Genomic DNA, 23,007 nt, shown 5'->3' with positions numbered 1-23,007 from the left:
AGCCAGCTTGAGATTGAGGGAGGAATAGGGGTAACTGGGAGTACAGCAGTGATACTTCTCCCTCTACATGAAATCCTTGGGTGCACTACCGGCATTGTGGTTGTGTAGAGAATGGCCTGGGGATGAGAAGAGGTGGATTAGTGTCATATCTGCAGCTTTCTTTTACACGGTTTAGGAAGAAGAGTGGCTAGAGATGGAGTTCAATGAGGAAGCCTACACTTAGCTATCTGTGAGGCTCTGGGTTCAAACCCCAGCACCACACCCCCTCAGATGGACTCACAACTTGGGTATAAAACCAAACCTCCTCACAGTGGTGTTGCTAGAGATAGGGTCTCACAGTAGCCAAAGCTGGGCTTGAATTCATGGCTATCCTCCTACCTCAGCCTCTTGAATGCTGGGATTAAAGGCGTGTGCTACCACACCCTGCTTATGTACCACTTTTTGCATCTGGCTTTAGGTTGCTGGGGAATCAAACCAGGTGGTTAGGCTTTGCGAGCAAGTGCCTTTTGACTGCCATCTTATCAGCCTGAGGTTTTTTTTTTTTTTTCTTTTTAAGCTAGTATATCACTGTTTAGCACTGGCTGACCTGGAACTCTCCATGCACACCTGGCTGGCTTCAAACTTGCTGCAGTTCTCCTGCCTTTGCCTCTGCCCCTGAGCTCTGGGATTATTGGGAGTCACCACCATGCCTGGCTCATTTGTTTGTTTGTTTGTTTGTTTGTTTGTTTGTTTTGAAGTGGGGTCTCACTGTAGCCCAGGCTGACCTGGAATTTACTATATAATCTCAGGCTGGCCTTGAACTCATGGCAATCCTCCTACCTCTGCCTCTACTCCTCTGAGTGCTGGGATTAAAGGTGTGCCCTACCATGCCCAGCAAAGAAGGAAAGAGAGAGAGAATGAGAATATGCACACCAGGGCCTCCAGCTGCTGCAAACAACTCCAGGCCCATGAGCCACTTTGTGTACCAGGCTGTTCTACATGGGTACTGTGGAATCAAACCCGGGTTGTGAAGGCTTTATGAGCAAGCCTCATAACTGCTGTGCCATCTCTCCAGCCCTGACTTGTTGTTTTTACCTTGTATTCCAAGAAAATTTGCAAGAAGGTTTAGTTCTTTGGGAACGTCTCATCCTCCAAAATACCATCAACTTAACGTATACTGTACTTCTCTCCAATCTTGGTATAAGCATTTCACTCTGAACTGAGTTTGTGCAGGAGGACAAATCCTACATTCTGTGGACATGGCCTTATAAGATCTTATGTCCTCTTTTGTGAAATGTGAGAGGCTTTGGTGAGTCACTGGTTCAAAACCAGTAGTCCTTGCCAGGGGAGCATCACACAGGCCGCTTTTGCCAGAAGCGTGTGCTCCCTTTCAGAAGCTTGGTGGCTTTGGAAATGAGGAATGTCATTACACATGGGTGGTGGGGATTTGGCTCCTGGGCTGGATTACATAGGTGTGTTCAGTTCTGGGTGTTTGTACTTGCACTTGTTTACAATGAGGACAGTTTCTTGGAGCCCTCAGTCTGTCCCATGTAGCCTCCAAGCCCGTTTCTGTCCACTCTCGTGAACTCTTTTGTCCCATGAAGGTTCTGGCTGTGAGCCAACCAGCCCTCTGGGAGCTCTGGGTGAATTCATGCTGAGGCAGGCACTGTCTTTTGTCCTTGCCTTAGAGCATGTGTGCTGGGCTTCCCTCACCTCAGCTGCAGTGGCCGTGTTTCCAGAACAGACAAAGGCCTTGTGACCCCAGCTAGTTAATGGAATAAACGCATGGGAGATTCTGAAGGTGTCTTTGTTTAAAACATTTTGTATTTTGATTATCAGCTTGTCAAAGAGTTGGGAAGGAAGGAAACTGAGTCCTCAGCCACCCCTTAGGGGAGGTTTCCTCCTTCCTTAGATTATGTTTTGTTCTGAGGTAGCTGAGGGCGGAGGAGATGGAAGGTCACTGCCCGTGTGGTTCCACAGAAGCAGTTACCCAAGCACATTCTCATGGGGTTATGTGCTGTGTGCTGTGGAATCTTCATGATTGGAAGCATATGAGGTAGGTGCCAACATACCTGTATCTTCATGCAAATCTGCACATTCCTGTGTGCTGAGATGAGAGTTTATTGGAAAGAGGCAGTGGCCTCACAATTTTGAGAGACTTCCGTCCCAGGAGGCGCCCTGGGGCTCCCAGCTGGGTCTGTGGATCCAGACTCCCCATTCCCAAAGCTGAACAATGAGGAGGGGTGACTCACAGGCCAAGCCTGCTGCCGCTGGGAACACAACTGGGGCTCCTGAGCCCTCATCCTGCAGGCCGTCCAGTTCATTTAATGACACATCTGCATGGCAGAAGGCTGAAGACCCTGGGAAGTGGCTTGAGTATCCAAGGCAGAAGGTGGGGAGGGAAGTGATTCTTGAGCCAGCCAACCTGTCTGAGGGCCTGGGGAAGCCTGAGCTGGCCATCTCAGGCCACCTGAGCTTTGCCTCCTTGATGGTGAGGGCTACAGAGCATGACTGTGTCTCAGCAAAGGGTCATACACAGCTCATGCAGAAATCGGAATGCCTTCTCTCTGATGAATACATAGCACATATGATACTGTGCACTGTGTCAGTTTTCTTTTCCCTTTTTAAAACGTCTTCTATATTTCTCAATTTAATTAGAACTTGAATTTTTCTAAAGTAGAATCTTTGCATGGACACATCATGTGTCGGTGCCATCATTTCCCTCCTCCCTGCCCCCATTCCACTGATGGGCCTCCTTAGTGGGATTGCTGATATTCCCCATTGGGTTGTGGGTTATGAGATGCCAGAGCAGTAGTCAGTCATGCAAAGGAGGGGAGCACTTGAAATTTTTTTTATTTTTATTTTGGGGATTTTTTGAGGTAGGCTTTTACTCTAGCTCAAAGGCTGACCTGAAATTCACTATGTAATCTCAGGATAGCCTCAAACTCACAGGCATCCTCCTACCTCTGCCTCCAGAGTGCTGAGATTAAAGGTGTGTACCACCAAGCCCAGCTGAAAAAAATTTTAATATATTTTTATTGGGCTGGAAGGATGGCTTAGCAGTTAAGAGGCTTGTATACAAAGCCAAAGAGTCCAGGTTCGATTCCTCAGGACCCACATAAGCCAGTTGCACAAGGTGGCGCATGCATCTGGAGTGAGTTTGTAGTGGCTAGAGGCCCTAGTGTGCCCATTGTCTCCCCTGCTTCCCCTCCCCCACCTGTCTGCTTTCTTCTTTCTCTCAAATAAATAAAATAAATTTTTAAAATTTATTTGTGAAGAGAGAGGGAAGAAAGGGCAGGGAATAGATGAGTATGGGTGTATTAGGGCCTTTTTCTGCTGCAAACAAACTTCAAATGCATGTGCCACTGTGTGCACCTGACTTTATGTGGGTACTAGGGAATAGGGCCAGCAGGCTTTGCAAGCAAGTACCTTTAATTGCTGGGCCATCTCCCCATTTTTATTTATTTATTTATTTATTTGTAAGAAGAAAAAGAGAAGAGACAGAGAGCATGGGTATGACAGGGCTTTCAGCCACTGCAAACAAACAACGGATGCATGTGCCACTTGGTTTTATGTGGGTCCTGGGGAATTGAAGCTGGGTCATTAGGCATTGTAGGCAAATGCTTTAGCTGCTGTCTCTCCAACCCAATTTTTACTTTTTTTTTTTTAAAAAAAGATATTTTATTTATATATTTGAGAAAGAGAAAAAAAAAAAGAAGCAGAGTATGGGCATACCAGGGCCACCTGCCACTTTAAACAAACTCCAGACATATATGCCACCTTGTGTAGATACCTGGTTTTATGTGGACACTGGGCAATTAAACCTGGGCCGTAAGGCTTTATAAGCAAGCACCTTTAACCACTAAGCCATCTGCCCTGAATTTTAACTTTAATTAATTAATTTGTGTATTTGTATGTGTGCCACAGGATGCATGTGGAGGTCAGAGGACAACTTTAAGGTTCTGTACTCCACCTTCTTAGAGACAAGGTCTCTTGCCACTACCAACAACTGCCAGACCCTGTGAGTTTCAGATTCTCTTGGCTCCACCTTCCAATCTTTGGGATCATAGGTTCATGAACCATTTTGTATCTGGCTTTACATGGGTTCTGAGGAATTGAACCCAGGCCAGTAGGCTTTGCAAGCAAATGCCTTCAACTGTTGAGCCATCTCCCCAGTTCCTTAATTAGAATCTTAAATTGTGGCCCTGAAACAGTTGACATGGCTGTGGACAGCAGGGTTGACGGTGCTCCCACGGGTTGAAATTTCCACTGTGGCCTCCTCCTCTGGATATGGCCCAAGCTCTATGAACTTCCTGGCCAAGTTTTTCCCTAGGGTTATTGGGCCTGGAACTAGTCCTTCTAGCCTAAAGTTGACTGACCAAGAAATGCAAATCAAGTTTCCCTTGGGAGCTGGGCTGTATGCAGGGGGCAGCCCTGGGTTATTACAGGTCACAGGAGAGTAAAGGGGGTCCTTCTGGCATCTGCTTACATTGACGGGGTGGGAGACTTTTGATGGTTAGGGGCCTCCTGCCCTGGAGAGAGGGATGCTTACACTCCCTCAAGAGTTGGGGACTTTAAATAGATCAGGGCTCCAGACTCTGCATTACCCATTCCTCTGGGTGCTGGCAGAGGCTGATGGTCTTGGATGGCTTAAGTTAGAATCTGTAGCCATATTCTGTGGAGGGGCTGGTTTCTGACATCAGGTCCCAGACTTTGGTTTGGCCAGGTTTCTGTGTGCCAGCTGTTTTCTGGGAAGAAAAAAAGAGCCTCTATTTATTTATTTTATTTTTGTTTTTTTAAGGTAGGGTTTCACTCTAGCCCAGACTGACCTGGAATTTACTATATAGTTTCATGGTGGCCTTGAACTCACAGCAATTCTCCTACCTCTGCCTCCCAAGTGCTGGGATTAAAGGCATGCACCACCATGCCTGGCTCTCTTTTTATTTTTAACTTTTTATTTTTCAAGGTAGGGTCTCCCTCTAGCCCAGGCTGACCTGGAATTCACTGTGTAGTCTCAGGCTGGCCTTGAACTCAAAGCAGTCCTCCTCCTTCTGCCTCCTGAGTACTGGGATTAAAGGTGTGTACCACCAGACACTATTTTTAATTTTTTTCTAAATATTTTAATTTATTTGTAAGCAGAGATAGGGCGAGAGAATGGGCATACTAGGGCCTCTTAACACTGCAAATAAACTCCAGATGCATGCCTTGCACATCTGGTTTTACATGGGTACTGGGGAATCGAACCCAGGCTGTCAGGTTTTACAGGCAGTGCTTTTAACCACTGAGCCATTTCTCCAGCCCAAGAATCTCTTTTTATATAATAATTTTTTAAATGTTTATTTATTTATTTGAGAGAAAAAGAGGCAGAGAGAGAAATGGGTGTACCAGGGCCTCCAGCTGCTGCAAATGAACTCCAGGCGCATGTGCTACCCTGTGCATGTAGCTTACATGGGTCCTGGAGAATTAAACCTGGGTCCTTAGGCTTTGCAGGCACATGCCTTCACCATTCAGCCATCTCTCCAGCCCAAGAATCTCCTTTTAAATTAAGCTGAATGATGCCTTTCTTTCCTTGCATCCCTCCTCTGTCCCATGCAGAAATGAAACCTGCATGGTCCTTGGTCAGAGCTGTAGAGCCTAAGGACCCATCTGAGGAGCTGGACATGTCAGGCAGCCAAGAAGCTTCCTCAGGCTCAGCATCCCCTTCCTGTGTGCATTGTTCTCTGCTGACCAGTTCTTCAAGGGGCTGGCAGAGCAGGCTCACCAGGGCCTCCTACCTTGCTGTGGAAAAGTGGTATGTACTCATTTAAGGGCTAGAAGAGACAGTGAGTTCTAGGGGTTATTTTCAACCAGCTGGACCAGAGTCACAAGGCTTAAATGAGTTAAACCAGGAGCACTGAATACATGTTTTTCGTCAATCCAGTTACATGAATAGTATGTATACGCATGTTTGTCTGACCCTTGGTGTTTGAGTGCTCTCTGAGGTGTTACATAGTGTGGAACATGTGCTTGTAGGCCCAACTACTCAGAAGGCTGAGTCAGGAGGATCACTTGAGTCCAAGTTCAATGCTAGCCTGGGTAACATAGAGAGATGCTACTTGCCCAACACACAAAATTGGCTAGTTTTGGAGGCAGATCCTATTGGGAGACTAAGGTAGAAGGATTGTAGGTTCAAGGTTCACACTGGCTACCTAGTGAGGCCATGTCTCTAAAAAAATAATTAAAAAATAAAGATTGTAAAAGGCCACTATTTGAGACTACTAGGCTTCTGCACTGGACTCTAAAAATCAAAACAGAGGCTGGAGAGTCGGTTTAGCAGTTAAGGCACTTGCCTGCCAAACCTAAGGACCCAGGTTCGATTTCCCAGAACCCACACAACCAGATGCACATAGTCGCATATGCATCTGGAGTTTACTTGCAGTAGCTAGAGGCTCTGACAAGTCCATTCTCCCTCCCTCCCTCTCTCTCATATCTCTCAAAAAAAAAAAAAAAGAAGTAGCTGGGCATGGTGACACACACCTTTAATCCCAGCACTCCTGAGGCAGAGGTAGGATCGCTGTGAATTCTAGGCTACCCTGAGACTACATAGTAAATTCTAGGTCAGCCTGGGCTAGAGAGAAACCCTACCTTGAAAAACCAAAAACAAAAATTTTTTAAAAACATTTTATTTATTTGTTTTGGGTTTTTTTTGTTTGTTTGTTTGTTTGTTTTTGAGGTAGGGTCTCACTCTAGCCCATGCTGACCTAGAATTCACTACGTAGGCTCAGGTTGGCCTCGAACTCATGGTGATTGATCCTCCTACCTCTGCCTCCTGAGTGCTGAGATTAAAAGTGTGCGACACCACACCAGGCCCCTGGCTAAAATTTTTAAAATCAAAATGGAGCTACTCATGCTCAAATTCCATGTCAGCAAAACCAAACTAAGCTGTTTGACCTTTCAGGAAATAAGTATTACCATGAAAACAGCTCAATTTCTTCAGTAGACCAGCATGATCATGAAGTACCTACTTGTTTTTTTTTTTGAGGGGTTGTTTTTGAGGCCGTGTTTCACTGACCCAGAACTCATTCTGTAGCCCCAGGCTGGCCTCACACTCAAAATTCAATGGGATCCTCCTACATCTACCAGCTTGGGTCTTATATTCACACATATGCACTCACACACATAAATATATATGTTATATTTAGTGAGAGATGTGGGTCCATGGCTGCATGGAGCCTGTAGAGGCCTTAACTCCAATCTCTCTGTGCCTTCATCCAGTATCCTGTCTGGTGGTAGAAAGACGCTCTCAGACACTGTCCAGATGCAGTGTTGGAGCAGTGACCTGAGTAGAAGAGGTGCAGGCTAGTATGTAGGCACACACTGTGACAGGCAGAGGGCAGTCAGTAGGGCTGGTCTCATGACTCACGGAGGAAATAATGCTCTAGGCTGAGGAAATAGCAGATGCAAAGACTCAGAGGTATTGAGGGAACCTGGTGCAATTGGTATATGATGTGGCCACCAAACAAGGTTTCTTTCCCTTGGCACTGTGGGCAAGTGGGATGGAAAATTCTTTATTGAGGCTACTGATTCCTGGCTAACATACAACACATTTATTCCCTTGTATCTTCAGGTGATTGGTTCCACAACCATCTGTGAAGAATATGCAAATGCAAAGTCTCTTGTGTAAATATTTGCATATAACTCATGCACATCCTTGAACTCACTGTATAACCAGGAATGACCTTGGACATCTCATCCTCTTGCCTCCATTTTCTGAGTAGTGCGATTACATGTGTGTGTTTAGGATGGTACCCAGGGCTTTCTGCATGCTGAGCAAGTTACCAACCAAGCAACATCCCCAGGGGTCTAGAACAGCATGCTTATTCAGTGAGGAATTGAGTTTGTTTCTCATGAATGTTGTTGATCTGTGGTTGATTGGATCAGTATGGGAGTACATGGCATCCCCCCAGTTGTAGTGGCCAAAAATGTCTTCTATGATGGGCATGGTGGTATATCTTAGAATTTAGGAGGCTGAGGCAGGAGAGTCACCATTACTTTGAGGCTAACCTGGGCTACATAGCAAACTCTTTCTCAAGAAAAGCAGCAAAGCTAGATGTGATGGCCCATGCCTTTAATCCTAACATGCAGGAGCCAGAGGTAGGAGGACCACCATGAATTCAAAGCTAGCCTGGGACTACAGAGTGAGTTCCAGGACAGCCTGGGCTAAGTGAGACCCTACCTCAAAAAAACAAAATATCCAGAGGTTAGAAGGTGTAGAGTAACTTATAACATGTGCCTCGTATGTGTGAGGCTCTGTATTTCAGGACAAGAGAAAATAATGCCTTTGGCCAGGCGTGGTGGCGCACGCCTTTAATCCCAGCACTTGGGAGGCAGAGGTAGGAGGATTGCCATGAGTTCAAGGCCACCCTGAGATGACAGAGTTAATTCCAGGTCAGCCTGGACCAGAGTGAGACCCTACCTCGAAAAAAAAAAAAGCCTTTGTATACTTCCTGATGTCCCCTGGGAAGTGAATTTGCCTGCAGTGAGAACCTCAGCTGTGAAAGAATCTTGTTTGAATCTGGCTATCTGTCCCCACCCTTGCTTCCTATGCAGCCTGTGTGTTTTTTGGGTAGCTGTCTCCAGGCAGATTGTGGAGCCCCTTGTGTGATGTGCTTGCTGACGGCCCTCTGTACTTGCTCTGAGCCAGGGCCACCACTACACAGAACAGAAGAGTCCCAGCTCAGGACCCTTCCAGGCTTCTGGGTGCCCTTTTCCTGTTCTGGGCATGGAGTCTGTGTGTCAATACCTTTCCCAGGGGGCAGCAGCCGTGCTCTGGTCCTCTGGGGCTTATTGGGTCAGGTCAGGTGGGCTCCGTCCCTGGAGCGGAGTCTGGAGCTGAATGAGCTTGTCGCTGTGAGAGGGGCAGGCAGGCAGGCAGCTGGAGGGAGGAAGGTGAGGTGGTAAGCACCCAAAGTTCTAGAATCTCTTCTATTCCAGAGAGCTGTAGTCATGTGGTCTCATTGCTATTTCCCACTGATTGGTCCTGGCTGTGGCTAAGGTATGATAGCTTGAGTGGGATTCTGAAGATGAGACTCTTCAGAGCTTTTACTTACTTGTCTTTCCTGATGTCTGCTGTCATGACCATTTCCAAGTGCTTTTTGATGTGTTCCCAACTTCAAACACAGAAAAGTTGGCCTCGTGCAGTAGGGCTGGATGTGGTGGTAAGCCCAGCACTCGGGAGGCAGAGGTAGAGGATTGCCGAGAATTCGAGGCCAGCCTGAGACTACATAATGAATTCCAGGTCAACCTGGACCAGAGTGAGACCTTACCTCGAAAAACCAAAAACAAACAAAAAACAACAAAACAGGCTGGAGAGACAGCTTAGCAGTTGAGATACTTGTCTGCAAAGCCAAAGGACCCAGGTTCAATTCCCTAGGAACCAAGTAAAGTCAGATGCACAAGGTGGCACTTGTATCTGGAGTTTGTTTGTAGTAGCTGGAGACCCTGGCATACCCATTTTCTCTATCTGCCTCTTTCTCTTTAAAAGAAAAAGAAGAAGAAGAAAACAGTCGTTCTAGTGCAGTAGATTTCCAGATACCCTTTACTAGACTCGCCCATTTTTGTTGTCTGTGTTCCTGCATTCTGTCTCTGTCAGCATGCACATGTGCACGTGTACACATCCACACATAGGTCATTGAGAGAGTACTCTTGTCCCAAACAGTGACTATTATATGTTCCCCAGCTGCCCAGTAATATTTTTTATGGCTCTCCCTCTGGCGCCCTGGGTCCCATCTCATTCTAGTTGTTTTACTGCCTAATCTAATGCACTCTGATTGGTGGTATGCTAGACTGGCTTCTCTTTCTTGTTTTCCTGTAATTGCAGCTAAGATGGGTAAATGCTCTTAATAACTCTTGAGCCCTGCGGGGCTGACAGGACTCCGGCAAAGTCGGCACCCAGGTCCGGTCTCTGCCCCTATGGTCCATGGCCTCAGGCAAGTCACGTAGCTTCTCGGAGCCTCAGTTGCCTCACCTATAAAATAGGAATAATTCCTACCTTGCAGGCTTGTGAGGACTAACATTAATCAACACAATGTGTGGAGCATGGCTGACTCCATGCCTGGCATTTGGGGAAATGCCACAGCAACAATGTTAATTATCATTGTTCTGCAACATGGCCTGGCTTCGTACAGCAGGAAGGAACGTGGAGCAGGTTTGGATTTGGATTGGCATCCTTAGGACAGATTCCTAATCTCAAGCTCATTTCCCAAGACTGGCACTGTGCCCTGCAAAGTGAGGTTGTTGTAGATTAATTACTGAGAAGGGCTATGTGGAAATTCTCTCTGGTATCCCTTTTTTTTTTTTTTTTGAGGTCTCACTCTAGTCCAGGCTGACCTGGAATTCACTATGAAGTCTCAGGGAGGCCTTGAACTCAAAGTGATCCTCCTACCCCTGCCTCCCAAGTGCTGGTGTTAAAGGCATGCACCACCACGCCCAGCTTAGTGGTATCCCCATTTTTTTATGTTATTGAATCCCGCCAATGCAGGATTCTGGCAGAAGTTACATATCTGGCCTCAGCCCTGCCTGCCTCTCCCTAGCTCTGAGCACTTTTTTTTTTTCCTCACAATTTTTGTGAATGAGTTTTTTTTCCCCTTTTTTTTCTGAGCACATTTTTATTAATTTGTTTAGATACTAGAAAGCAGTAGAGCAGAGTAGTTAAGAGCTTGTGTGACTGAGGCTTAAATCCTGCTCTGGGCTGGAAAAGCTGGGCCATCATATAGGAGTCATGTCTCCTTGCTGCACCTGTGTTTTCGCTGTGGAGCTTGACAAGGCTGTTGCAGGGCTAAGTAATACACAGGGCAAATAGCTGTGCACTGTCTCTCCCTCGTGCACCTCCTTTAAAACAGTACTATTGGGCCAGGCGTGGTGGCACACGCCTTTAATCCCAGCACTTGGAAGGCAGAGGTAGGAGGATCCCAGAGAGTTTGAGGCCAGCTGAGACTACGCAGTGCATTCCAGGTCAGCCTGGGCTATAGACCCTACCTTGGGGGGGGGGGGGTTGCTCTTAGGCTGGAGAAATGGCCTAGTGGTTAAGGTACTTGCCTGCAAAGCCAGAGGACCCAGGTTTGATTCCCTATGACCCATGCAGCCCAGATGCACAAGGTGGTGCATGTGTCTGGAGTTCATTTGCAGTGGCTGGAGGCCCTGGTATACATGCACCCTCTCTATCTCTCTCCCTTTCCCTGTCTCTGCCTCTCTCTCTCAAATAAATAAAAATAAAAATATTAGAACAGATGGCTTAGCAGTTAAGGCACTTGCCTGCAAAGCCAAAGGACCTAGATAGGGTCAATTCTCCAGGACCCATGTAAGCCAGATGCACAAGGTGGCACATATGTCTGGAGTTTGCAGCACACCCATTTCCTCTCTCTCTCTCAAATAAATAAATAAAAATAAAATATTTTTTTAAATGTACTTTCAGCCAGGTATGGTGGCATACTCCCTTAATGTCAGCACTCGGGAGGCAGAGGTAGGAGGATTGTTATGAGGTCAAGGCCACCCTGAGACTCCATAGTGAATTCCAGGTCAGCCTGGGCTAGAATGAGACCCTACCTCAGAAAACCAAAAAAAAAAAAAAAAAAAAAAAGTACTCTCAACTGGGCATGACTTTGCCTCTCTCTGGACACCATTTTGACAGGAAGTGCTTTGGTAATCAGGTAGGTAGAATACAGGATGCTGCTGACCATCCTGCAATGCCAGAATACCTGCAACAAGAAATTAACAGGTCTAAAATGCCCACACTGTGAAGGTGAAAGACGACTGATATGGACATATGTGGACAGAATGAGCCACCTCCACCCCACATTTCCCTCTTTGACCTAGTGCTGTATGGGAGGGTAAAGGGTGAACTTGGAAGGAGAAGGGAGTGAAAGAAACTAGGAAATTTTAAGCCTTTGGACTTTTTTTTATTCCAATGGCTAAGACCCTTTTTTTTTTTTTTTTTTTTTTTACTTATTTAGTTGAGAGAAAGAGGCAGAGAGAGAGAGGGAAAGAATGGGTGTGCCAGGACCTCCGGCTGCTGCAAACAAACTCCAGACACATGCGCCACCTTGTGCATCTGGTTTACATGGGTCCTGGGGAAATAGAATGTGAGTCCTTTAGTTTTGTAGGCAAGTGCCTTAACCCTTAAGCCATCTCTCCAGCCCACTGAAGGCCTTTTTAAAATATGTATATTTTATGAGAGAGAGAGGGAATGGGTATACCAGGGACTTTAGGCACTGCAAATGAACTCCAGGCACATGTGCCATCTTGTGCATCTGGCTTTCCATGGGTACTGGGGAATTAAACCTGGGTTTTCTGGCAGGCAGCTTAACTGCTGAGCCATCTCTCCATCCCATGGCCTTTTTTAAAAAAAATTCAATTAATAATTTATTTGAGAGAGAGAAAGAGGTAGGTAGGTAGGTAGAGAATGTGCATGCCAGAGCCTCCAGCAACTGCAAATGACCTCCAGATGCATGTACCACCTTGTCTATCTGGCTTATGTGGGTACGAGGGAATCAAACCAAGGTCTTCAGGCTTTGCAGGCAAGCCCCTTACATGCTGAGCCATCTCTCCAACCCTTCTTGGCCTTTTTTTATATTTCTTTTTTGTATGCTGGGGACTGAAACTAACTAGAACTTTGCTCATGCTAAGCAAATTCTCTACAACTGAGCCCAACCCTTTTTATTTTCAGTTTCTTTAATTTTTTTTATGTTTTTGGTTTTTTTGAGGTAGGATTTCACTGTAGTCCAGGCTGACCAGGAATTCACTATGGAGTCTCAGGGTGGCCTTGAACTCATGGTGGTCCTCCTACCTCTGCCTCCTTAGTGCTGGGATTAAAGGCATGAGCCACAACACCTGGCTATTTTCAGTTTCTTGAGACAACCTGTGTTCACATAACTTGTCCTGGCCTCAAACTCACTATGTTGCTAATGCTGATCTGAACACCTAATCTTTCTGCCTCAAAGTCCTGAATAGTAGAATTATAGGTATGTGCCACCATCCTGGCCTAAGGGCTCCCTAACCTTTTATTTACTTTTTATTTTAGGTTTCACCAAGTTACTCATGCTGGCCTGAACTCTCTGTATAGCTTAGGAAGGCCTTGAACTTGAAATCTTCTAGCCTTCCAGGAATTAAACAGGCCTTCACCAGCTTGACTTTGAACTCTTTTTTTTTTTTTTTTCTGAGATAGGATCTCACTGTAGCCCACCCATACCTGGAGTTAATCTCAGGCTGGCTCCAATTCACAGCTATCCCACCTCATCCTCCCGAATGCTGGGATTGAAGACATGCACCACCATGCCTGGCTGAACTTTTTTTGGGGGGGAGGGGGTTTCAAGGTAGCGTCTCTCACTCTAGCCCAGGCTGACCTGGAATTCACTATGTAGTCTCAGGGTGGCCTTGAACTCTTGGCAATCCTCCTGCCTCTGCCTCCTGAGTACTGTGTGCTTCCAATGTATCTTCCTCAAGGTTCCTCAGGCAGCCTACTTTGAACTGATGACCAGTGATCTTGGCTCATACACATTTTCCTGGAGGTTGCATGCAGGAGAGAAGCTTTGGGTAGTTGTCTCTCTTTTAGTTCCTGACTTGTGTTTGGGGGTAAGGGTCGCTGGTGCTGCAGTGATCAGTGTCTGGGCATCCTCCCCACAAATAGTGGTATTTTCCTTCTTCTCTGGTGCCCAGCCTCAGGGATACCCTTGCCCTGGAGGAAGAGCCTGAGTGAGTGCTTAAGGTTGATATCTGCCTTTCTATTTCAGGCTGAGGAATTTTCCTGTGTTAACTTTGAAAGACAACTTTGTCATCTTTCTCCATCCAGTCATCCTAGCCCCACTGCCCAGCAGCTTGCTGTGTGTGTTAATGAGAATGTGTTCTGAACAAATCTTGCTCAATTGAGCAGTGCCTGCTGGTGGTTTCCTTGCTCTCTGTCCTCCCTTCCCACGTCTGTTTGTGCTCTGCTTTCCCCGGCCCTTCTTCTTTTCCTTGGTGATGCGATCTTCCAGGCCTTCAGCATCTTCAGGCCTCCCTCTTTCCTTGTTATCCTGATTTATTGGTTGGTTAATTGATTGATTGATTCAATTATTATTTTTATTTTATTTTAATTTTTTTAGTAAGTTGTGAGAGGAGTGGGAGAGAGAGAATGAATGAGAATGGGCAAGCCAGGACCTCTTGCAACTACAGCCAAACTAGATTCATGTACCAGTTTGTGCATCTGGCTTTACATGGATACTGGGGAATTGAACTCTAGTCATTAGGCCCTGTAAGCAAGTGCCTTTAACTGCTGAGCCATCTCTCCAGCCCTGATTCACTTATTTATTTTATTTTTATTTTTCGAGGTAGGGTCTCACTCTAGCCCAGGCTGACCTGGAATTCACTGTAGTCCTAGGGTAGCCTCGAACTCACTGCGATCCTCCTAGCTCTGCCTCCCAAGGGCTGGGACTAAAGGCATGCACCAGTTGACTATGTAGCCAAGGATGATCTTGAACTCCTGATCTTCCTTCCTCTACCTCTCACGTGCTTTGGATTACAGGCTTCAGCTATGAGGCACAGCTTCTTGTTATTCAGACTTTGTGGAGGATGACCTTGAGGATGGATGACCTCCCTCACTGTCAGTTTACTCCACCTTCAGGAAGCAGTCCTAAGATGAAGGGTGGTTACAGACAAGGCTGAGGCCAGTACAGGGACACAGGTAGTCACCCAGCAAAAGACAAAAGTAAAACTGCTCACTGAGTGTGGGGTGCACATCTTTATCCCAGCACTGGGGAAGCTGAGGTGGGAGGATCATTGTGGGTTCAAGGCCAGCCTGGGCTACAGAGTGAGTTCCAGATCAATCTGGGCTAGCGTGAACCCTACCTTGACAAGTAAAAAGTAACTGACAAAAGAATACTACCCATACCCTGCTCCTTAAGGGGGGGCAGACAGAAGGCTGGCAGTGCCAGCATTGGGTGAGTGCTGAGTTTGGGAGAAGACCCAAAAGCCAGAAGCCCATGAAGGAGGGGTGCTTCCATCAGAGGGAAGAAGCCAGTGTGGCAACTCCACGTGCCATAAGTGAGGGCACTGCCACCAGAGCAGCCTGGCTGCTGCAGCTGTCCTGGGAGGAGGCCACTCGCAATGGCTGGGTTCCTGAGTGCTATGATGGAGCCAGACCTCAGAGCAGAAGGGCCTGACTGAAGTGATGACATTTGTAGCAGGACACAGCAGTCCTCTGTGCCCTGTACTCCCTTCTTCCCAAGGGAACCTCACCCTGAAGTCCCTTTACCTCACCCCCTCTTTCACTTATTCTTGGGCCTCACTCTGGGCCACCCAGGTCCCACTTTACTTGGAAGGCTGCTCTGTGTTCAGACACCTCCTGACCAAGGCTTGAAGCCTGGTGGGTATACTTTGCACAGCAGAAGGTCCTAGGCACCTTCAGCCTCAGTTTCCTCTTGGCCCCAGCCCAGGCCCTCCTCTGTTCCTACTGCTCTTGAATCTGATTCTCATGGCTCTTCCCCTGTTCCCAGACCTGGATGGTTGGTCTCCATTCTGATTCCAGACCCTTTGCAGATGGTCACTGTGGTGCTTGTTCTAGTAAAGGACGAGTCTGCTCTGTCATCCCCCTGCTTCTGAGCATCCACAGGCTTCCAAGACTCAGCTATCCAGTCGGTCTTGTGGGCTGTCACTGTGGCCCACAGGCAGCCTTTCCCCACAGCATTTCAACATGTCAAGTTCCCAGAAGCAAGTCTCCAGGGTGCCTTGCACTTGTCTTCCTGCCTCGGTCATATATCTGAGATGTAGTGTCCTGGATATGACATGCTTGGTACAAAACCAACCACAAGTAGAGCTACCTGTGTGTTCTCAATGCCTGTCATAAAGCACATACCCAGTGATTTTTCTGTAAATGTGCTCTGTGCCTCTTTATCAGTGCAGTGTTACTCATCCTTCAAGATCTAAGTCCAATGACTTCACCCCAGAGCCCTTGGCAGCTAGTCCCTAGCCTTTATTTTTGCTAGAACTTTGTGACCCCCCCCCTTCTCAGTCACTTAGTAAGGCCCTGTGTCTTTCTTTTCCTCCTGCCTTCCAGCTCCTTGGGGGTGGAGGTGGGAGGTGGCCCAGACTGAGATGTGTGGAAAGCAGTCTAGGAGTGCTTGTGTTTGAACCTGTGGCTCTTTGTGGCGTGTCATGGTTTCTCACTTGTGCTGTTGGTTCTGCATGTGTAGTGTGGTTTCCTTGGCCACTGGTCATGTCTGGTAGACAGAATCCTCGTCTTAACCCTCTTTCTGTATCTCCACTGCCCATGCCTGGCACAGCATTGTGCGGACCTAGAAGAGCTTGGTAACTCCTCTTGAGCCCAGGTAATGTCTACATAAGGCTGTGGGGTCCTTGGCAGGTTGGGAGAAACCTTGACCTCCTTTTTTTGTTCTGGATCAGTTGTGGGGACCAGCATAGGGTTCCTTGTCCAAAATTAAGACTTTCAAGGAGGGGTTGGAAAGATGGCTCAATGGCTAAGGGTGCTTACTTGCAAGGCCTGATGGCTTGGGTTCAGTTCCCCAGTGTCTATATAAAGTCAAAGACACAAAGTGGCGCATGCTTCTGGAGTTTGGTTGCAGTGGCAGGCCCTGATGTGCCCACTTCTCTTTCTTACTTTGTCTCCACCCCCCTCTGCTTGCAATAAATAAATAAAGAAACAAAGGATTTCAATGTAGGATGGGGGGGGGGTGTTATGGCTCAGTGGTTGAGTGTTGGCCTCGCATGCATGAATCCTGGGTTTGATCTCTAGTGTTACCACCAAAGACAGAAGGGGTTCAGGAGGGATGACTCACAGACAAGAAAAGCACAAGCAGCTTATAATCAATGAATGATAATTTTTGTGTGCATGAAGTGGAGGCAGGGGAATGAACACTTCAAGGCCAACCTTGGCTATACAGGGAGTTCCAGCCCAGTCTGGGGGTACGTGAGAGTCAGACTCAAGAAAAAGAAAAGAAAAAAGAATTTCAAGACAGTGGCAGAAGAGCAGAAAACCAAGTGAGGGGAAACCCTTGCCACAAGCCCTTAAAGCCAGCCCTCACTTCGCCCACTCAGTGAAATGCAGAGGTCCTCTTTATAGATGGTGAAATGAAGGACACAGGCAGCCCCATGCTATGTAGCTGGCTGGTGACAGCTGGCTAACAACAGACCAGCTCCTAGAACGCAGTCTCTGATGCTATGCTCAGCCAAGGCATCATGAGCCTCAGTTTCTTTCTCTGTAGACTGGGAATGCTAATCTGATTATAAAATGATACATGGGCTAGTTGGTGGGACGCCCTGGGCAGTTCTTGTCCTTCTGATGCTGTCCCTTAAATTCATGAGCCCTAAGTTCCCTTTGCTCCTTGAGTATCCCTAAGCCCCGTGGGCAAGAGGGATAATTGGCAGTCATGGTAGTTGAAGAAATGAAAGCCCCTCAGAAGTGGGAGAAGGTTCTCTTTTCATCTATTTTTGAAGGAATGTGGGGACTTGGGTGGAAAGTTCCCCAGGGTTCCTTGGTATTTCAATGCTTTGATATCTGGAGGAAGAGCAATTAATTGCTATAAATGGCCTGTTCCTGTAGGGTTTCTCTGGTAGTAGGGCAAGGGGTGGCGGTATGGGTGGCGGTGTGGGGGACAGTGCTGGCACTTCCATCTCAGGCTGTACTCTAGAAGGAGGGACCTACAACAGACTCAGAGTGTCAGAACATTGTCTGACTTGAGGAGAGGCTATTTAAATTCATTCCACTGTGGGAGCAAGCCTGCCTTAGCCCCTTGATTGAGCTGGGGACTTTCTGTACAGAAGTCATTGAGACAGGAGAGTTTGTACTTCCTGTTCAGAACTCATTTCCTGGTGTCTGGCCTCATGGCAGGGCTGAGCTCTGAGAGCCCATCTCAAATCCAGGTACATAGAAGCTCATGAGCTCTGTGTGCCCAGAGTGGCAGACAAGCTTCCTCAGTCCCTGGTGCCTGCCCCTCATGGTCACACTTCTACCAGATTAGCTAATGCTTTTGACGTAGGTGATGAGGTGTGGAGGGTAAGAGAGCTGTGTTCTTTGATTCCTGGAAGAAGTACAAGAGTTGGGTCAGGAAGCTGTGTGGCCAGATAGTCAGTGTGAAAGATAGTCTCAACTGTGCTGTATGTGTGTGTGTGTGTAGGCTTCCACAGGCAGCTGCAGATGTCTACTGCACACAGACACATCATTGGAGCACACAGGAGGTGGGACAAAGTGCTAGGACCTGGGTCCTGCTGCTTGGGGTGTTGGTGCTTTGGGAGGTCAATTCATGCACATGTAGGACTGGCCCATCAGCTGTCACAGTGAGTCATTTGGGTCCAAGATGACTCTCGATTGGTGACTAACCAACCCAGGGGAGGAGGTGTGCCTTGTGGAACAGGCAGACCTGCCTCAGACGGAAGTGACAGGTCTGCTGCACAGTCAGCACCCTGCCGCGGAGGTGTTGGAGCAGGTTCCCTGGACTTGCCTGATACACAGGTATTTCTGGGCCGTGGCAGAGCCCGTGGCCACAAGCCTCCCGCCAGCAGCCTTGTTCCCTCAGTGTGGGGCGTGTGCACTCCCGGCTCCTCCCATGACCGTGTTCTGTGTTTCCACAGGGCGGCACCTTCCTATTTCTCCCTGGCCGCAGCCCTCCCCTAACAGTTGAGCATCTGTTTGCCTGAAGTTAATTTCCAGAAGCAGGTAAGGATCAAGGGGAAGGCTCTGTTGTGTAGCCATGAGAGAGTGCGACGATGGGGGTGTTCTTGAGACCAGGCTCGGGGCCTGAATGTCAGGATGGCTCATCTCATTTCCTTTCTCCATTGAGCCTCGAGATCCTCATTTCTTCCCATGTGGGGTTCTGTCTGGTTTTATTCCCCAGTGCTAAGGATTAAACCCAGGGCCTTGTAAGCGTAGGATATACCACTGAGCTTGCCTCCCCATCTGACTGACATGTGGGTTCTTATGATAAATGCTTCTGTGCTGCTGAAAGCTTTCAGGCTGTACATTTGTGCACACTCTGGGGTAGTATTTTATATAAACTATGAGCCCCACAATTGCATGATGTGTTTTTATCTGATATAAACTTTGCGAAATGTGTGTGCATTTTTAAGTATAGGCATTTAAAATCTGTTGTACTGTTTTGTCTTGTTTTATTTTTGTGATATGCTAGGGAATGAACTCAAGGCCTTGCACATGCTAGCCAAACACTACCAGTAAAACACATCCCTGCCCTGATGATGTGTTGTTTATTTAATTTTTTATTGTTTATTTGCAAACAGAGAGAGACAGAGAGGAGAAAGAGAAAAAAAATGGGTGCCCCAGGGTGTGTAGCCACTGCAAACTAACTCCAGATGATTGTGTTAACTTTGCACATCTGGCTTTAGGTGGGTACTGAGGTATCAAACTTTGCAGGCAAGACCTTAACCACTGAATAACCTCTCTAGCCCTATTTAGTTGTTTTTTTAGACTGGTCTCAAACTTACTAGTAGCTGAAAATGACCTTGAGCTCCTGATCCTCTTGTCTCCATCTCCTAAATGATGAGATTGCACATGTATAACCAACATGCCAGGCCAGGCTCTATTTTGTTGTTGTTGCTTTTTTTGGGGGGGTCACTGTAGTCAGGACAGGGTCTCACTATAGCCCAGGCTGGCCTGAGCTCACTATATAGTCCAGGCTGGGGCCTGGAGTGATGGCTTAGTGGTTAAGGCACATGCCTGTAAAACCTAAGGACCCAGGTTCTATTTTTCCAGGTCCACTTAAGCCAGATGCACATGGTGGTGCATGTGTCTGGAGTTCCTTTGCAGTGGCTAGAGGCCCTGGCGCCCCAATTCTCATTCTCTCTCTCTCCTTTTTTGTCTTTAATAAATAAATACATTAAAAAAATCTTTTTTGGTTTTTGGAGGTAGGGTCTCAATCTAGCCCAGGCTGACCTGGAATTCACTCTGTAGTCCTAGGGTGTCCTCGAACTCACAGCCATCCTCCTACCTCTGCCTCCTGAATGCTAGGATTAAAGGCATGCACCACCACGCCTGGCTAAAAAACTCTCATGATATGTTCTGGCTCTTGCACTCATCCACTGAGATAAATCCCTAACCCCAGTTTGTATGTTTTTAAAATTATTGATTTGCAAAGACATGGGTGTGCTAGAACAGGCTCCAGATACATGCACTATTTTGTGCGTCTATTTTTATGTGAGTATCGGGGAATTGAACCTAGGCCGCCGGGCACTGCAAGCAAGCACCTTTAATCCTTGGGCCATCTCTCCAGCCCTGGTTTTTGTTTTTTTAATTTTTTTTTGAAAAGGGTTCTTACTATGTAGACCAGGCTTGTCTAAAATTTGTGGCAATCCTGCTTCTGCCTCCCAAGTGCTGAGATTACAGGCATGCACCACCATACCTGGTTTCTGGTATGTTTTATTTTTTATTTCTCAATTTTTATTAACATTTTCCATGATTATAAAAAATACCCCATGGTAATACCCTCCCTCCCCACTTTCCCCTTTGAAATTCAATTCTCCAAGGTTTCTGGTATGTTTTAATGGACAAAATGAGTGCCCGGTGTGGTTGGCATGCCTTTAATCCCAGCACTTGGAAGGAAAAGGTAGGAGGATCACTGTAAATTTGAAGCCAGCCTGGGACTACAGAGTAAGGTCCAGGTCGGCTTAGACTAGAGTGATACCCTACCTTGAAAAAAAAAAATGGATAAAACAAAGACAAATGCTGCAACCCAGAGTCAGAAGTGCCTTGTAAACCTTTTTTTTTAACTTTGGTGTTTTGAAGTAAGGTTTCAGTGTACCCCAGGCTGACCTGAAATTCTCTATGTAATCTCAATGTGGCCTTGAACTCATAGCTTCTCCTTCCTATGCCTCCCAAGTGCTGGGATTAAAGGTGTGTACCACCACACCTGGCTGCCTTGTGAATCTTAAGGACCCTCCCTATGGTCTGGCCCCTGCTAAGCTTATTTGATACTTTACTAGCAGATGCAAGACCCCTCTGGGTATTAATAAATATTCTAATGTATGAGTGTTTAAATAGCATCGGCTTCAGGTTATAAATAAAATTGAGTGCAGGCAGCTAGTTTATATTCAGGGCCACTTGAGCCCGTCAGAGCGAGGCTAGCTTTGCAAGGTCTTTATCAGAATCGGCTGCATTTCCCAGATAGAGAGACCCACAGGGGCAGTTCCAGCCTCCGATGGCTGCATGTCACATTTTTGGCTTCTTCTCCAGTGCCTCTTCAGTCTTCTAAAGTACTGTCAGTGGCTTAAAAGCTGAAGATCACTTGCTGATTGCTGCTAAGTCTGGTCAGAGGCTAGGTGAAGTATGGCATTGATGTCCCTGGATATCTGCTCGGGCCACTGGCCCCAGAGTTCTTTCTGCATGGAGCTTTCACAGTGATTGGGAGGTCCCTCTGTCCTTTTTCCATTAGCCAAGCTTCCTGAAAGGCCAGCTCTGAACCACCAGCTGTGTGTGTGTGCATGTGCACTTATGTATTGGGGGTCTGTATTTGCCTCGGTGACTTTGTGGATCTTGGTACTCATATTTGCCCCATCAGATATTTTCTGGCTTGGCACCCATTTTATATATAACATGGTTTACTACCACATAATATGTAACCACAGATATCTTCCCTCCCCATTCATTTGCATAGCAGGCAGCTATTGTTGTTTCCGTTCTCCTTTCTCTGGCCCATCTCTGACTAGGGTCAAATAACAGTGATACATTTCCTTAGGATACAGAAGAGAAGCGCTGCCCCATTTTAGGGGGTGGGCTATGTATGGAAAGAGCTGAGGCGATAACTGAGAAGTATTGTTACTTTTGTTTCGTAGGTCTGAGATTGGATGAATAATTAGTGTCTAAATTAATTGCAGTTTGGGATTATGTAATTTAAGCATGCTTTAATGGAGACCAGTTTTTGATCCCTACGGGGGAGAATAGAAATTCTCTAGTGAGGTTAATGCAGTGCTTGTCAGAATTGTGATGAAAATTTAATAACATGTTTGCTTGAATAGGCAACAAACCCAGACAGACTATAATGTGCTTGTAGCACACCAGTGGCTTCATTGTGTGTGTGTTGTTTGGGCTGATTATGGTTTATTCTCTTCCATCATTAATTTTCTTCACATTGACACCCTTACTGTGGGTCAGGACAGAATCACTTCAAACAGCCATGATGGTTTCTAGGGCATTTGGCCTGGAGTGTGATGGGCAGGAGCCTGTGCTCCACATGCTGCCCTAGATCCAACCCTGGGCGTTCCCTCCAGTCAGGCAGCAGGGCAGGGTTGGCTCAAAGCAGAGCTTAAAAGGTAAATACTAGGTGACTAAAATTTTTCAGAAATGCAGGTTAGGAGTTTTCCCAAAGCCAGAAGAGTCAGCTTAGGGAACAACCTGTGCCAGGCAGGTATGTGAAAGTAGGAATGGCCAGGCTCCAAAGACCCAGTCGGCCCTGCTGACAGCCTGGGACCTTGAGTGAACAGCCAGCTCTCCCCCGCCCCCCCCCACCAGACAGACGGAGACATCACAGCCTGGGGGCTGCAAGGCTGCAATGGCAAGGAGGATGGGATGACACTGATTGGTACAAGATTGTTGAACACAGCAAAATTCGTTGAGCTTGGGGGATGGCTGACTGTCTTTGATGGGATCCAGGGAGATGTGCATGTGGTTTATGAGAATGAGTTTAGAGTAAAGGTGACCCCATAAAGGCCAGTGGCTTGTCATGGTGGCAGCCCTCTTGGACCCTTTTAAGGCGCCAATACCCTGCAACTCGGGTGCTTTGTATGTGGTGACACCTAGTGGCTGATCCCTTGCACTTATTGTGCCTTTCACAAGGGGAACACAGACTGAAAACTAATCCTTGTGCATAGGACAGAATTGGAAGATTTTTGCTCCCAGGGAGTTCTAACTCCTGGTTGCAAGGCTTCATGAAACACTGCCGATGTCCTCTGGAGAGCATAATAGTGCACAGCCTACTAAATACTTTATATGTGAGTGTTTTGAGTAAGCTGAACTTGGTTGTGGGCATGGTTTAGTACTTTAGTCTTTAACACAAT

At 46.9% G+C, this 23,007-nt stretch overlaps 1 protein-coding gene across 2 annotated transcripts in view; it reads left to right on the top strand.

Moving 5' to 3' along the window:
* Positions 1–23,007, top strand: part of Ctnnbip1 (catenin beta interacting protein 1) — a 73,785-nt gene that overhangs the window by 17,218 nt on the left and 33,560 nt on the right. The window contains exon 2 of one of the 2 annotated variants that reach the window (XM_004657664.2): positions 18,577–18,661. The exons of the other annotated variant lie outside the window; for it this stretch is intronic. The gene's annotated coding sequence lies outside the window, so the exon portion shown is untranslated. The remainder of the gene's footprint in view (positions 1–18,576; positions 18,662–23,007) is intronic. 2 annotated transcript variants of the gene reach the window in all.

This window comes from Jaculus jaculus, chromosome 5, assembly GCF_020740685.1.
Source record: "Jaculus jaculus isolate mJacJac1 chromosome 5, mJacJac1.mat.Y.cur, whole genome shotgun sequence".
Classification (NCBI taxonomy): Eukaryota; Metazoa; Chordata; class Mammalia; order Rodentia; family Dipodidae; genus Jaculus; species Jaculus jaculus.
Note: the sequence above shows the minus strand (reverse complement) of the source record. Positions and strands in the feature narration are given on the sequence as shown.